Here is a 13,227-nt window from a genome sequence, read left to right on the forward strand (position 1 = left end):
CTGATCCTTTGGATGGGCAGCTTTCTCAAGTCACCCATACTCACTGGCTTCTATGGCTCCCAACTGCCTATTTTAAAGAGTTCAAATTCCTAGATTACAATTTGATATCCAATATGATATTATCTTATATATTTATTTGATAGACATTTTTACTGATAGAATTACATATTCTCAAGGAGTCATAAGAAGTAATTCAGTGAGGTCTCCTAGGATCTTTTACATAGTTTTCCCCAATATAGCATTTTGCAAAATTCTGTATTATATGTATTACATTATACATCATATTACATACATTATATATCATAACTAGGATATTGACACTATACATTTGACTGATTTCATTCATATTTTGCTTTACTTATACTCTGTGTGTGTGCATGCACGTGTGCATGTATTTGGTTCTGTATAAACTTGTGTGTCCACTATCACAGTAAAGACACTGAAGAGTTCCATCGCTCCAAGGGAAACTTGCTTTATGCTTTGATAACCACACCCACCTCCTTACCATTTCTTTCCCTCCTACCAGGTCCCTTACCCCTGGCAACCACTGATCTTCCTACATTTCTAAAACCTTGTCATTTCACATGTTATATAAATGGAATTATACCTTTTAGCTGTGGATTTTTCACTCAGCATAGTTCCTTAGAGATTCATCCAGGTTGTTGTGTTCATTCACAGTTCATTGCTTTTTATTGATGAGTAGTATCCCATGTACCACAGCTTGTTAAACCATTCACCCGCTGAAAGATATCTGGGTTGTTTGCAGTTTGGGGCAATTATGAATAAAGCTGGTATGAGCGTTTGTGTGCAGGTTTTTGTGCAAACATGTTTTCACTTACATGCAATGAATACCCAAGAGCTCAATTGCTAGGTTGTATGATAATTGATGAGTTTTATAAGAAACTACAAAGCTGCTTTCCAGACTGACTGTGCCATTTTACATTTCTGCCAATGATGTAGTCATTATCTTATTTCTCTGCATGTTTGCCAGCATTTGGTGTTGTCACTATTTTTTATTTTATCATTTTGATAGATATGGAGTGAAAGCTCATTTTGTTTTTAATTTGCATTTCTCTAATATCTGATGATGTTGAGTACCTATTCATATGCTCATTTGCTTCAGTGAAATAGATTTTTTGTAGTTTTCCTACTTTCTAATTGGTTTGATGATTACTGTTAATTTTAAAAATTCTTTATACATTTTTGATAGTAGCGCTTTGCCAGATTTGTGGTTTGCAAGTATTTTCTCCCACTCTGTAGCATGCCTTTCCAATTTAACAGGGTTCTTCACAGGAAGAAAAGGCTTCAATTTCAGTGAGATTCTATTTAAAAATTTATTCTTTCATAAATCATGGTTTTGGTGTAAAGTCTTTGGCCTGAGACCCTGAAGATTTCTTCTTCCTACCATCCAAAAATGTTTGTTACACTTTTCATGTCAGTGCACAATCAGTTCTGAATTAATTTTTGTTTAAAAACTGAGGTTTTAGGTTGAAGGTTTTTTTTTTGTTGTTGTTGTTTATGGATACCCAAATACTCCAATGCCATTTGTTGAAAAGGCTATCCCAATGTAGAAACTATGAAGTAATTACTAAAAAAGAAGCTAAGAAACATTATTATTGCCTTACATGCTTATCCTTTAGTGTGTGTATGCATGGACGTGGTGCAAATCTGTATTAGTCGGGATTCTCTAAAGGAACAGAATCAAGAGGAAGTATGAATATAAAAAGGGGATTTATTAAATTGGCTTACACAGTCAGAAGCTGGATAGTCCACAATGGCTGTCTGCAGGCTGGAGAACTGGAGGAACCAGTAGCTCTAAAGTTCAAGAGACTGAAGCCTCAGAACAAGAGGGATCAATGGTGTAACCCCAGTCAGAGCCCAAAAGTTTCTGGAAACTCCCCGGAGAATCACTGGCAGAATCTGCTTTGGAAGAATGGAGGAGCAAGAGTCTGATATCCTCAAACAGTTACAGTAGCCTTTCAAGAAGAATCAAGCTTGCATCGGCTGCTGCTTCCTTGTTCTTCCAAATTTTCTTCCTTCTAAACTTCCAACCTGTTGGACAATACTGCCCACACTTAGGGAGGGTCTCCACTTAGTTCCCTATCCCACATGCCCATCATTCCTGGACATACCTTCATTGACATACCCAAAAGCCTCTTAATCTTAGACATCTCTTAATCCAATCAAATTGACAATTCAAATTGACCATTACAGAACCTTTAAGATCTATTGTCTTAGCAAATCTCAAGTAAAAATAAAGTATTATTAGCTATAGTCACCATGCAGTACATTAGATCTTCAGAGCTTATTCACCCTACCTAAAGAAAAGTCTGTGCCTATTCCACTTCCTGTCCCTAGTTGCTGGAAATCACCATTTTACTCTCTATTTATATGACTTCAACTTTCAGATGCCACTTTTAAGTGAGATCAAATAGCATGTTTTTCCATGCCTGGGTTGTTTGATTTAGCATAATGTCCTCTAGGCTCATCTACGTTGCTACAAATGACATTTTACAAATACACACATATACTTCTTTCATATACGTATGATTATAGATAACTACATATATATGTTAATGTGATTACATATATATCACATTTTCTTTATCCATTCATTCATGGATGGAAACTTAGTTTGGTTCCATATCTTGGCCATTGTGAATAATGTTTCCGTTAACATGGGAGTGCAAATATCTCTTCAAATTTTGATCTTCAAAATATTGACTTAGTTTCATTTGGATATGTGCTAAGAAATGAGATAACTAAAACATAAGTAGTTCTATGTACTTTATAAGGAAACTCTAACATTTTGCATAATGGCTGTACCAATTTACATTCTCACAGTATACAAGTGTTCCTTTTTCTAAATCCTAGATGTCATTTGTTATATTTTAGCTTCTTCGTAAGAGCCATTCTAATAGGTATAAGATGATAGCTCATTGAGGTTTTGATTGTATTTATCTGCTAACTAGTAATATTGAACACTTTTTTGTATAACTATTGGTATTTGTATATGTTTTTAGAAATGTCTATTCAGGTCTTTTGCCCAATTTTAATTAGGTTATTTTCTTGCTATTGAAATGTTAGTTATATATTATGGATATTGATGCATTATCAGATATATGTTTTATAAATATTTCTCCCTTTACACAGATTATTTATTCACTCTGTAGACAGTTGGCTGGGTAGAAGATTTTTAGTTTGATGGAATTTTTTTCTTTTTTGGTCTATTTTTGCTTTTGTTGTCTATACTTTGGGGATCATATCTAAAAAAGTCATTGCCCAGATCAACACCAAAAACCTTACTTATTACCCTTTATATTTTCCTTTGGAAGGTTTATGGTTTTAGGTCTAGGGATAAGTCTTTTATTCATTTTGATTTAATTTTTACATATGGTGTACGATGAGATTCTATTTTCTTTCTTTTGCAACTGGATGCCCAGTTTATTCGATGTCTTTTAACGAAGGCTATTTGCCCCATTGTATGTTTTTGGCAACTCTGTAGAAGATCAATTGATTGTAACCACATTGGTAGGTTGCATTTTCCTAGGAATTTACCCATTTCTTGTAGGTTATTCATTTTATTGGTGTATAATTGTTCACAGTTATCTCTTATGACCGTTGTACATCTGTGGTACCAATTATCTCCATTTTCATTTATTTTATCTATTTGACTTTTCTTTTTTTCGTTGTATAGCTAAAGGATTGTTAATTTTATTTTTTGAAAAAGCCATTTTTTAGTCTCATTGATCTTTTCTATTGATTTCCTAGTCCCTATTTCATTTATTTCTGTCCTGATCTTTATATTCTTCTTTCCGATAAATTGGAACTTATTTTGTTCTTTTTCCTTTTCCAGTTCTTGGAGTTTTTTTAGTTACAGATTTAGGTTTTTACTAGAGGTCTTTCTTTGTTCTTGATATAGTTTTTATCTCACCATTAACTTCTCTCTTAGAGCTGTTATTGCCGCATCCCATAATTTTTGTTCTGTTGTGTTTCCATTTTCACTTGTCTCAATATATTTTTAAAAACATTTCTTTGTATTTCATCTTTGACCCACTGACTGTTCAGGGATATGGTATTTAATTCTATTCTTATGTTTGCTTTGAGCATTATGATTATAGTCTCTTCTGGATTGATACAAACTTCATTTTAATGTTGCATAAAACTGTGCTTCTTTATTTCTGTTTCATCTCCATCATTTTAGTTCTTGTTTAAAATTGTCTGATGAAACACTATTTTATTATGTTTTCTTTTTCTTTTGTATTTGTATACATATATGTACATGTTTATTTTTTCCCTTTTTCATCTTGAGACTTGGGTATTTGGTTTCCTTCCCAGGTCGTCTCAGTAGATCCTATTGTCTGTCAGATGACCCTATAGTCAGCTAGTTAATTGTACAGGTTAAAAGTTAGCCTGTCAGGGTTCAAACTTTTGTTGTTGTTGTTTTCTTGTCAATTGAGAAGCAATTAATCACCTCATGTCTCATTTTTTTCATTAAAGGATGATAACTTCTTACCTCACAAAGCATATAGAATTCTGCACATGGTGCACCTAATAGTTTTTGAGTGAACTTACTTATTTTTAAGTGAATCTTTCAGTTTTGCTTTCATTAGTTTTTCTTTTATCCATTACCATGATTTTCATTTCTTTTGAATCTTCTACTTAGTACTATTTTTAATATAGTTTTTAGTATATGGACCTAATACCTTTATTTTATTTATTTTTATGTGGTGCTGAGGATAGAATCCAGTGCCTCACACATGCTAGGCAAGGGCTCTACCACTGAGCTACAACTACAGCCCCTGCTTAGTACTATTTTAACTTCTATCCTATTTAACATGCCAGAAATTGACTTGTCTGTTTGCATCCAAGTCCAACTTTTATTTCTATCAGATTTTGCCTTATGTACATTGTAACTCACAATTTCAGTAAGATTCTTTCCTTTATCAATATGGAATTGTCATTTTCAAATTATTGTTATATAACTCAAATCCTACTTTATTGAAAACTGATGACTCCTTTTGATTGTTATTTTTATATGTTTCTTAAAAAACATTTGGCATCTTTGAATCACTGTGCTTTAGCTATTTTTCTTAAAATCAGCATTTGGTTTTGGATCCAATTTTATTAATCTTGTCTTACAAAAGAGAATGTTTAACCACTGGCAGTTATTGTAATATAAAAATATTTGATCTTTTATCATTTAACTTGTGCATTTTAAACTGTTTTAATGGAGTTTAGCATTCTCTTAACATTATTATTGAATGGTTCTCCCCATCCTCCTTGGAGTCAAGTATTTTCTTTTAGCCTTCAATAGCTTTCTTTAGTCTTAAAAATATATGCACCTGGGGCTGGGGATATGGCTCAAGAGGTAGCGCGCTCGCCTGGCATGCGTGCAGCCCGGGTTCGATCCTCAGCACCACATACAAAGATGTTGTGTCTGCCGAAAACTAAAAAATAAATATTAAAAAAATTCTCTCTCTCTCTCTCTCTCTCTCTCTCTCTCTTTCTTTAAAAAATATATATGTACCTCTCTGCTGTCATTTATTTTTTAAAAATCTATTTAAAATTAAAAAAAAAAAAAATATATATATATATATATATATATATATATATATATGCACCTCTACAACAGTGAAACCATACATTCATCTCGTTCCTTATTTAAGATGATGCCAGTGTAACTTTTTTGTCTTCTCTGTTTTCTACTCATTTAATAACTTTTGTTGATATAATATATTTTTAGATTCAGTTTACTACATGGTTCTTTCTTTTAGTTCCTTTAAAAAATATTTTAAGGCATCCGTAAGTTATATATTTGGCATTTATACTCTTTTATTTTATCCCACCCATATTTATGGTTAATATTTAGACTGAATTCTACCTTTGAATGATTTTAATGCTTGTTGAATGCTTCTTCACACTATGATTTAGCCATTCAGTGCATTTATTTATTTTTATTATTTTTGATAAGCTGGAGTCACTTTTTGAGCAATCTACCTCCATAAAGGCAGTATGATTTCTAAGCATATCTAAGAATCTTTTTCTGCTGCTTTTACACGTGAATTAAAACTTAGCTGGGTATAATATTCTTGTGTCACAACTTTTCCTCTTAATATTCTGTAGAATTTGCTCCAGTGCCTCCTCTCTGTGGGTAATACTATGGAGCAGCAAGTGGTCACTGTTTCCTTTTCCACTCCTTTCTCCTTCCTCCCTTCCCCTTTCCTGTTCTTCTCCTTTCATCCTCCATCTCCTTCTTTCACTTCTCTTCTGCTTCCTCTTCTCCTCTTCCTCCTCCTCATCGACTTCTCCCTTTCTCCTCCGGTTCTCCTTCTCCATTTATTTCTTCCTCTCTTCCTCCTCTATTTCTTCATATACTTTCTCTTTTGTAATTTAAAAAGTTCCACCAATATTCATTAAAGAGTTTGTGTGCCATTAATTCTGCTTAGAATTCTGTGAGGCCTTTTTATATGCAAAAAGAAACTTGGACTTTGGCTCAGTAATTTTGTCATCTAGTGAGTCTTTTTCATATTATTTCTATCCCATTTACCCTTATCTTGTTTCCAGGAACATTAACTCTTTCTCCAAATCTATTCAACTCTCTCTCTCTCTCTGATAGCTTTCAATTCATCTTCCTGTTCTTTTTTTCATTCTGGGGGAGTTTCTCAGTTTGTCTTCTGTATTTCTGATGAGATCTCCTGTAGTCTTCATATGCCTCTCAGCAGTGTTAATGACTAGATGAATTCTACTTATGTATTTAAATTTCCCCTTTGTTCTTTCTCCCTCTCACTCTTCTAGTACATCTTTTATTTCTCAGCCACAGTTTTGTGGATTGCATTTTTAATTTTGCTATAGAGGATCCTTGATATAGTGGATATACCTTTCAGAAAATAAAATATTTTCTAAAATCTTACATTTTCTCTAGCATATGTTTTTCCAACACTTTATTCTTCGGGGTCTTAAATGCAATGCCAAATTTGTGTATTATCTCTTTTATGTGAAACTTTTCTTTATGCCTCCATGATGTCTTTGTTGGGTAGTTTCCTTTGCTATTTGGTTTCCTTAGATTTCTTTCCCTGGTCAGGCAGGAAGGTTCCCCTTGGATCTCCTAGCAGTAAACCTGGCTGCGGTTAGAGTCATCCTTTCCAATCTTAACCTGAGTTTGTGAGTGCAGGTGAATACTATGATATACATTGCCACAACTAGTACTGTAACTGGTGGAAATTTTTCCTTTTGAGCTTTTTGCTTCAATCACAAACTTTCTGTCTCTAACATTCTGATTGATCCAGCCTTTACAGTAGTTAAAAAAAAAGTCACAATGTCGTTTTTCCTAACCTCCTCCATGCCATTACTATTTTCTACAGTTAACAGACAAAGTACTAGTTGTCAAAGACAAATGCAGTGAACTGCATACCTTACCCAGCAGTGCCAAGAGGAACCCAGGGGCTTTCCATTGTTACTACTTTAAACTTCTTTTTCTCTGTGGATATAAAAGGAAATCCATTTGAGATGATGCATTTTCAAAGTAAGATAAATTTGAGTCTCTCATAATTTTCTGCTCTCCCCTCCAGAAGTTTCCTCAAAGCGTCTGATAATGGGTAGCATTTTTTTGTTGTTCATGATACATGATTCCCTGTAGCTTAAAACATTGTTTGGTCATTTCAGTAGGTATCTGACAGGATAGATGTTTGTTCTTTCTTTGTTAGCATCTTTCTTATCAACCCAAGGAATCTTCAACCTTTAAGTTTCACACTAATATATGACCATTCGAAAATAATTATGTTCCAACCTATCCATATCTATGGTTCATAATGACTGTCCTAGTATTTTGAACTTCCTTAGAAGGCACAGAAAATCCTTGCATCCAAGAGAGTATAAAAATCTCCTCAAGGACAAGGATGTACTTAACAATTACTTTAAGCAATTTTTACTTTTTCATTTGGAATAGGTTCACTCATGGAGGAGGGCATATCTCATTTTTGATTCACTCAAAATCTTTGAAATTTACTTTCATCTTTATGACAATTACTAATAGATATTCACCGGTTACCATGATGACAGCAGTCATTTGAAAAAGTTGGCATTGGCAAGTCACTGGACACCACAGGCAACTTAACTTTTTTTCTTTCTTCCTTTTTTTCTTTTTCTGTACAAAGGATTGAACTCAGTGGCACCTTACTATAGAGCTATATCTCCAGCCCCTTTTATTTTTAATTTTGATTCAGGGTCTCACTAAGTTGCTCGGGATGGTCTTGAAATTGTGATTTTCCTGCCTCAGCCTTCTGAGGTACTGGGATTACAGGAGTGCACCATCCTGCCCGGTTCAGGCACCTAATTTTATCAATGCTTGCACTTAGAAAATATTGTGGCTAAAAATCCTTTTTGAGTAGCATTCTCCATTCAGAGGGATCACATTCAGAGGATGTTGGAAAGCAGGGTCGTTGTGACTCAGACAACACAGTGCAGCTGTCATGAGCATAGACCCTGAAAATTGACTGGATCCAAATCCTCTTTTCCTCTTACTAGCCGCATGATCTTGTAAAAATCATTTAATGTCTCTTTTCTTATCTATACATAGGAGGAAAAAATAACATCTCTCTCACAGGATTAGGGCTCATAAAATAATTTGGCATAGGGAAAGAACCATAGAAATTAAATATTTTGCTTATTGCTTATTGCGGTTGCTTATGAGGACCTTGGTAGTTCAGGAAACTGGGGTTGGGGTTCCTGGGCTGAGGAAAGGCAGCTTGGCTAGGAGATGTGGAACTGAAGATGATGGTGTAGTGATTGGGTGCTCCATTGTGGGACTGGGACCAACCAGCTGGATGACGTTAGTCACCTGACCTTTCTTATACATTGTTTCTATATGGGCAACTTAGGGAGATGGAGGTAAATGTCAATGTAAGGCACTTGTTCATTTGCTCACTGAGTTTGTAAACATCAGATTTGTAAGTTAAAATAATCAAATGCTTCCTACAGGTAAATCCTTGTATTCAGATAAAGGGAGATAAGTAATCTTTTGTCTCATGCCCACAAATCCACATGATTTTGCAGGGGGAGGGAGGGGGGAACCAAAAACTGAATTCAAGGTAGTTTTCCTTCTATTCATCTCGATGTAAAGATATAATCTTTATGCACACAGAACTTGCTGTAAACTTTTTTATTTTAAATGTTGTAACATTATTTGCAGACATCCTGTGATAAGCTGTAAATCTAGATGGCCTTGGGTTTGGTAATGACTTCTTTAACACAACAGCACAAACATAATATACAAAAGAAAACATTGATAAGTTGGACTTCATGAAAATTTTGAACTTTTGTGAAAGACTCTTAAGGAAATAAGAAGACCAGTCACAGACTTGGAGAAAGTCTTTGGAAATTACATATAAAATGAATGACTCCTACCCAAAATATACCAAAAACTTCTTAAAAATTCAACAATAAGAAAAACAACTCATTTAACATGAGCCAAATATCGAAACAGATACCTCACCAAAGAATATATTCAAATGGCAAGCAAGCATATGAAAAGATGCTTAGCCTTATATGTCATTAGAGAACTGCAAAGTAAAACAACAATGGCATACCACAAAACGCTTACTAGAATGGTCACAGTTCAAGGAACTGACAATGCCAAATGCTGGTGAGGATGTGAAGCAACAGTAATCCTTATTCATTGCTTGTGATCTAGAACCTGTGGGAGGCAGTTGGGCAGTTTCCTACAAAACTCTTACTGAATGATATAGCGGTCACATCCCTTGGTATTCCCCTAAGTTAGTTGAAAGCGTAACCAGAGGAAAACATGCATGTGGATCTTTACTATAACTTTATTCATAATTCTCCAAATGTGGAAACAACCGAGATGTTCTTTAATAGATAAATGGATCAATAAACCGTCGTACATTCAGATGATGAAATATTATTCAGCACTAGAGAGGAAGAAGCAATCAAGACATGAAAAGACATGGAGAAAACTTAAATGCACATTGATAAGTGAAAGTCTTATGATAAAAAGAAATATATAGGGGCTGGAGTTGTAGCTCACTGTAAAGTGCTTGCCTTGTAAGAGTGAGGCACTGGGTTAGATTCTTAGCACCACATGAAAAAATAGTAATAATAATAAATAAATAAAGATATTTTAAAGATATATTTTAAGGAAATATATGTCTTCTTTTAATATTTTCATTAGTGCATTATAGTTATACGTAGTAGCAGTTCATTTTTATATAATCATAGATGCATGGCATATGATTTACTTCACATTCATCCCTAGCACTTTATCTTTTTCTCCCCTCATACCTCCCCATGTTCCCCTTCCTATACTCTTCTATTAATTTAATTTTGCTTTTAATTGGTGCTTTATAGATGTACATAAGGTGATATTCACTGTCATATATTCGTATATGTACATAGCATAATTTGGTCAATTTCATTCCACTATTCCTTCCTCTCTTGTCCCTTCTCCTTCCCCTGTCTCCTCTTCCTTTACTCCACTGATGTTCCTTGTATATCTATAGGACTCTTCCCTCCTTTTCCCCTTATTTTGGTCTAGCTTCCACTTCTTTTGTTTTTTTTTAATATCTTTATTTCTTCATTTTTTTTATTGCTTGCTCAAAACATTACAATGATCTTGACATATCATATATCATATATTTGATTCAAATGGGGTATGAATTCTTTTGTTTTTTTTAAAAATTTTATTTGTTCTTTTCAGTTATACATGGCAGTAAAATGTATTTTGACATATTTTACATACATGGATTATAATTTCCAGTTCTTGTGGTTGTACATGACGTGGAGTTACACTGCTCATATATTCATATGTTGACATAGGAAAGTTATGTTTGATTCATTCTACTGTCTTTCCTATTCCCATCCCCCTTCCTTTCCCTCATTCCCCTTTGTCTAATCCAATGAACTTATATCCCGCCCCCCTTTTGTGTGTTAGAATCTGCATATCAAAGAGAACATTTGGCCTTTGGTTTTGGGGGATTGGCTTATTTCACTTGGCATGATAGTCTCGAATCCATCCATTTACCAGCAAATGGCATGACTTCATTCTTCTTTGTGGTGGAGTAATATTCCATTGTGTATATGTACCACATTTTCTTTATTCATTCATCCATTGAAGGACACCTAGGTTGGTTTCAAAGCTTAGCTATTGTTAATTGAACTGCTATAAACATTGATGTGTCTGTGTCACTATAAAATGCTGTTTTTTAAGTCCTTTGGGTATATACTGAGGAATGGGATAACTGGGTCAAATGGCAATTCCATTCCACATTTTCTGAGGAATCTTTACACTGCTTTCCATAGTCATTGCACCAGTTTGCATTCCTATCATTAATGTATGAGTGAACCTTTCCCCCCACATCCTCACCATAATTTATTGTTACTTGTATTCTTGATAATTGCCATTCTGATTGGAGTGAGATGAAATCTCAATGTAGTCTTAATTTGCAGTTTTCTAATTTCTAGAGAAAGTGTTGAACATTTTTTCATATATTTGTTGGCCAATCATATTTCTTCTTGTGTGAAGTGTCTATTCAGTTCCTTAGCCAATTTATTGATTGGGTTATTTGCTTTTATGGTATTGAGGTTTTTGAGTTCTTTGTATATCCTGGAAATTAATGCTCTATATTTGAGGTACAGGTGGCAAAGATTTTCTCCCATTCTGTAGGCTCCCTATTCACATTCTTGATTATTTGCTTGACTGTGAAGAAACTTTTTAGTTTGATACCATTCCATTTATTGATTCTTGATTTTACTTCTTATGCTTTTGGAGGCTTGTTGAGGAATTTGGTTCTTAAGCTGACATGATGGATATTTGGGCCTGCTATTTCTTCTAGTAGGCACAGGGTCTCTGGTCTAATTCCTAGGTCCTTGATCCACTTTGAGTTTTGTGTAGGGTGAGAGAGATGGATTTAATTTTATTTTGCTACATATGGATTTTCAGTTTCCCCAGAACCATTATCTTTTCTGCAATGTATGTTTATGGTGCCTTTGTCTAGTATGAGATGACTATATTTTTGTGGGTTTGTCTTTGTGCCTTCTATTCTGTAGCAGTGGTCTTTGCTTGTTTTGGTGCCAATACTATGCCGTTTTTGTTACTATATCTCTGTAGTATGATTCAAGGTTTGGTCTTGTGATGCCTCCTGCTTCATTTTTCTTACTAAGGATTGCTTTGACTATTCTGACCCTCTTATTTTTTCAAATGAATTTCATGAGTGCTTTTTTTTATTTCTATGAAGAACCTCATTGGTAGCTTCCATTTATGAGAGAAAACATTTGGCCTTTGACTTTCTGAGTATGGCTTATTTCACTTAGCATGATGGGTTTTAATAATGCCTATGTCAAGGTTTTAAAAGGTATTTATGTGGATTAAGTGGGGAATAATACGTACTGGCCAGGGCTATATGGATCAATTTCTTCTTGAAGACTGAATTTAAAAGCTGTTCATGCATGAATCATTGTCATTTTGGATGTGAAGATTCTGCTTTTAAAATTAACATATGAATAAGCACCCTAAACAGTAGTAATAAGTAATTGGATATGATCTGAATTTAGACTTGTGTTTTGGTAGCACAGTGTTTTATATGTTCTAATTTGAATGTTTTGGGTGGTCTTTGTGCTTATTAGATTTCCTGTTTCCACCACTCTCTCTTTTACTGTTGTTGGCTTCACACTCTCACATACCTGTCACATGTCATTGGGCATTCAGGTTTGTAACCTTTTATACAGGAAGATGTGAAAGACTGCGAGTTAGCAAGTACCATAAATCATAGAACAGCATCACTTAGGTATGGAGTGGAATCTCAGGGCTCATCTTAGATCTCCTAAGTCAGAATTTGTATGTAAATAGATCTCCAAGTGATTTAATTCATATTTAGCTTGGAAATCAGAGCTTCTATTTATTAAAAAAATCTTGAAGTGATTGGCTATATCTTGCAAAATGTATTTTAACAGAACATCAATTCCTGCCTTTGAGGCACCACAAACTGGAAAAGGAAGGTATTGCATATTAATGTATTCATGAAAAGATATTGTGGGAGTTTCTCTATACACCTTGATGGAGTAACAGGTATGGGACTTGACCTTCCATCATTAATAATTATAACACTAGAAAAATATGCTCTATAGAAGCTTTTTAAGCTTAAAGGCACAGGTGGATTAAGAGCAAAGTAAAAAATATATCATGCAAATTAGAAACATAAGAAAGGTTTATAA

The 13,227-nt window shown here is 34.3% G+C and overlaps 1 protein-coding gene across 1 annotated transcript in view; it reads left to right on the forward strand.

Moving 5' to 3' along the window:
* Positions 1-13,227, forward strand: part of Grid1 (glutamate ionotropic receptor delta type subunit 1) — a 711,129-nt gene that overhangs the window by 604,883 nt on the left and 93,019 nt on the right. The gene's annotated exons all lie outside the window — the stretch shown is intronic.

The sequence above is a fragment of the Marmota flaviventris genome, chromosome 4, assembly GCF_047511675.1.
Source record: "Marmota flaviventris isolate mMarFla1 chromosome 4, mMarFla1.hap1, whole genome shotgun sequence".
In the NCBI taxonomy this organism is placed as follows: domain Eukaryota; kingdom Metazoa; phylum Chordata; class Mammalia; order Rodentia; family Sciuridae; genus Marmota; species Marmota flaviventris.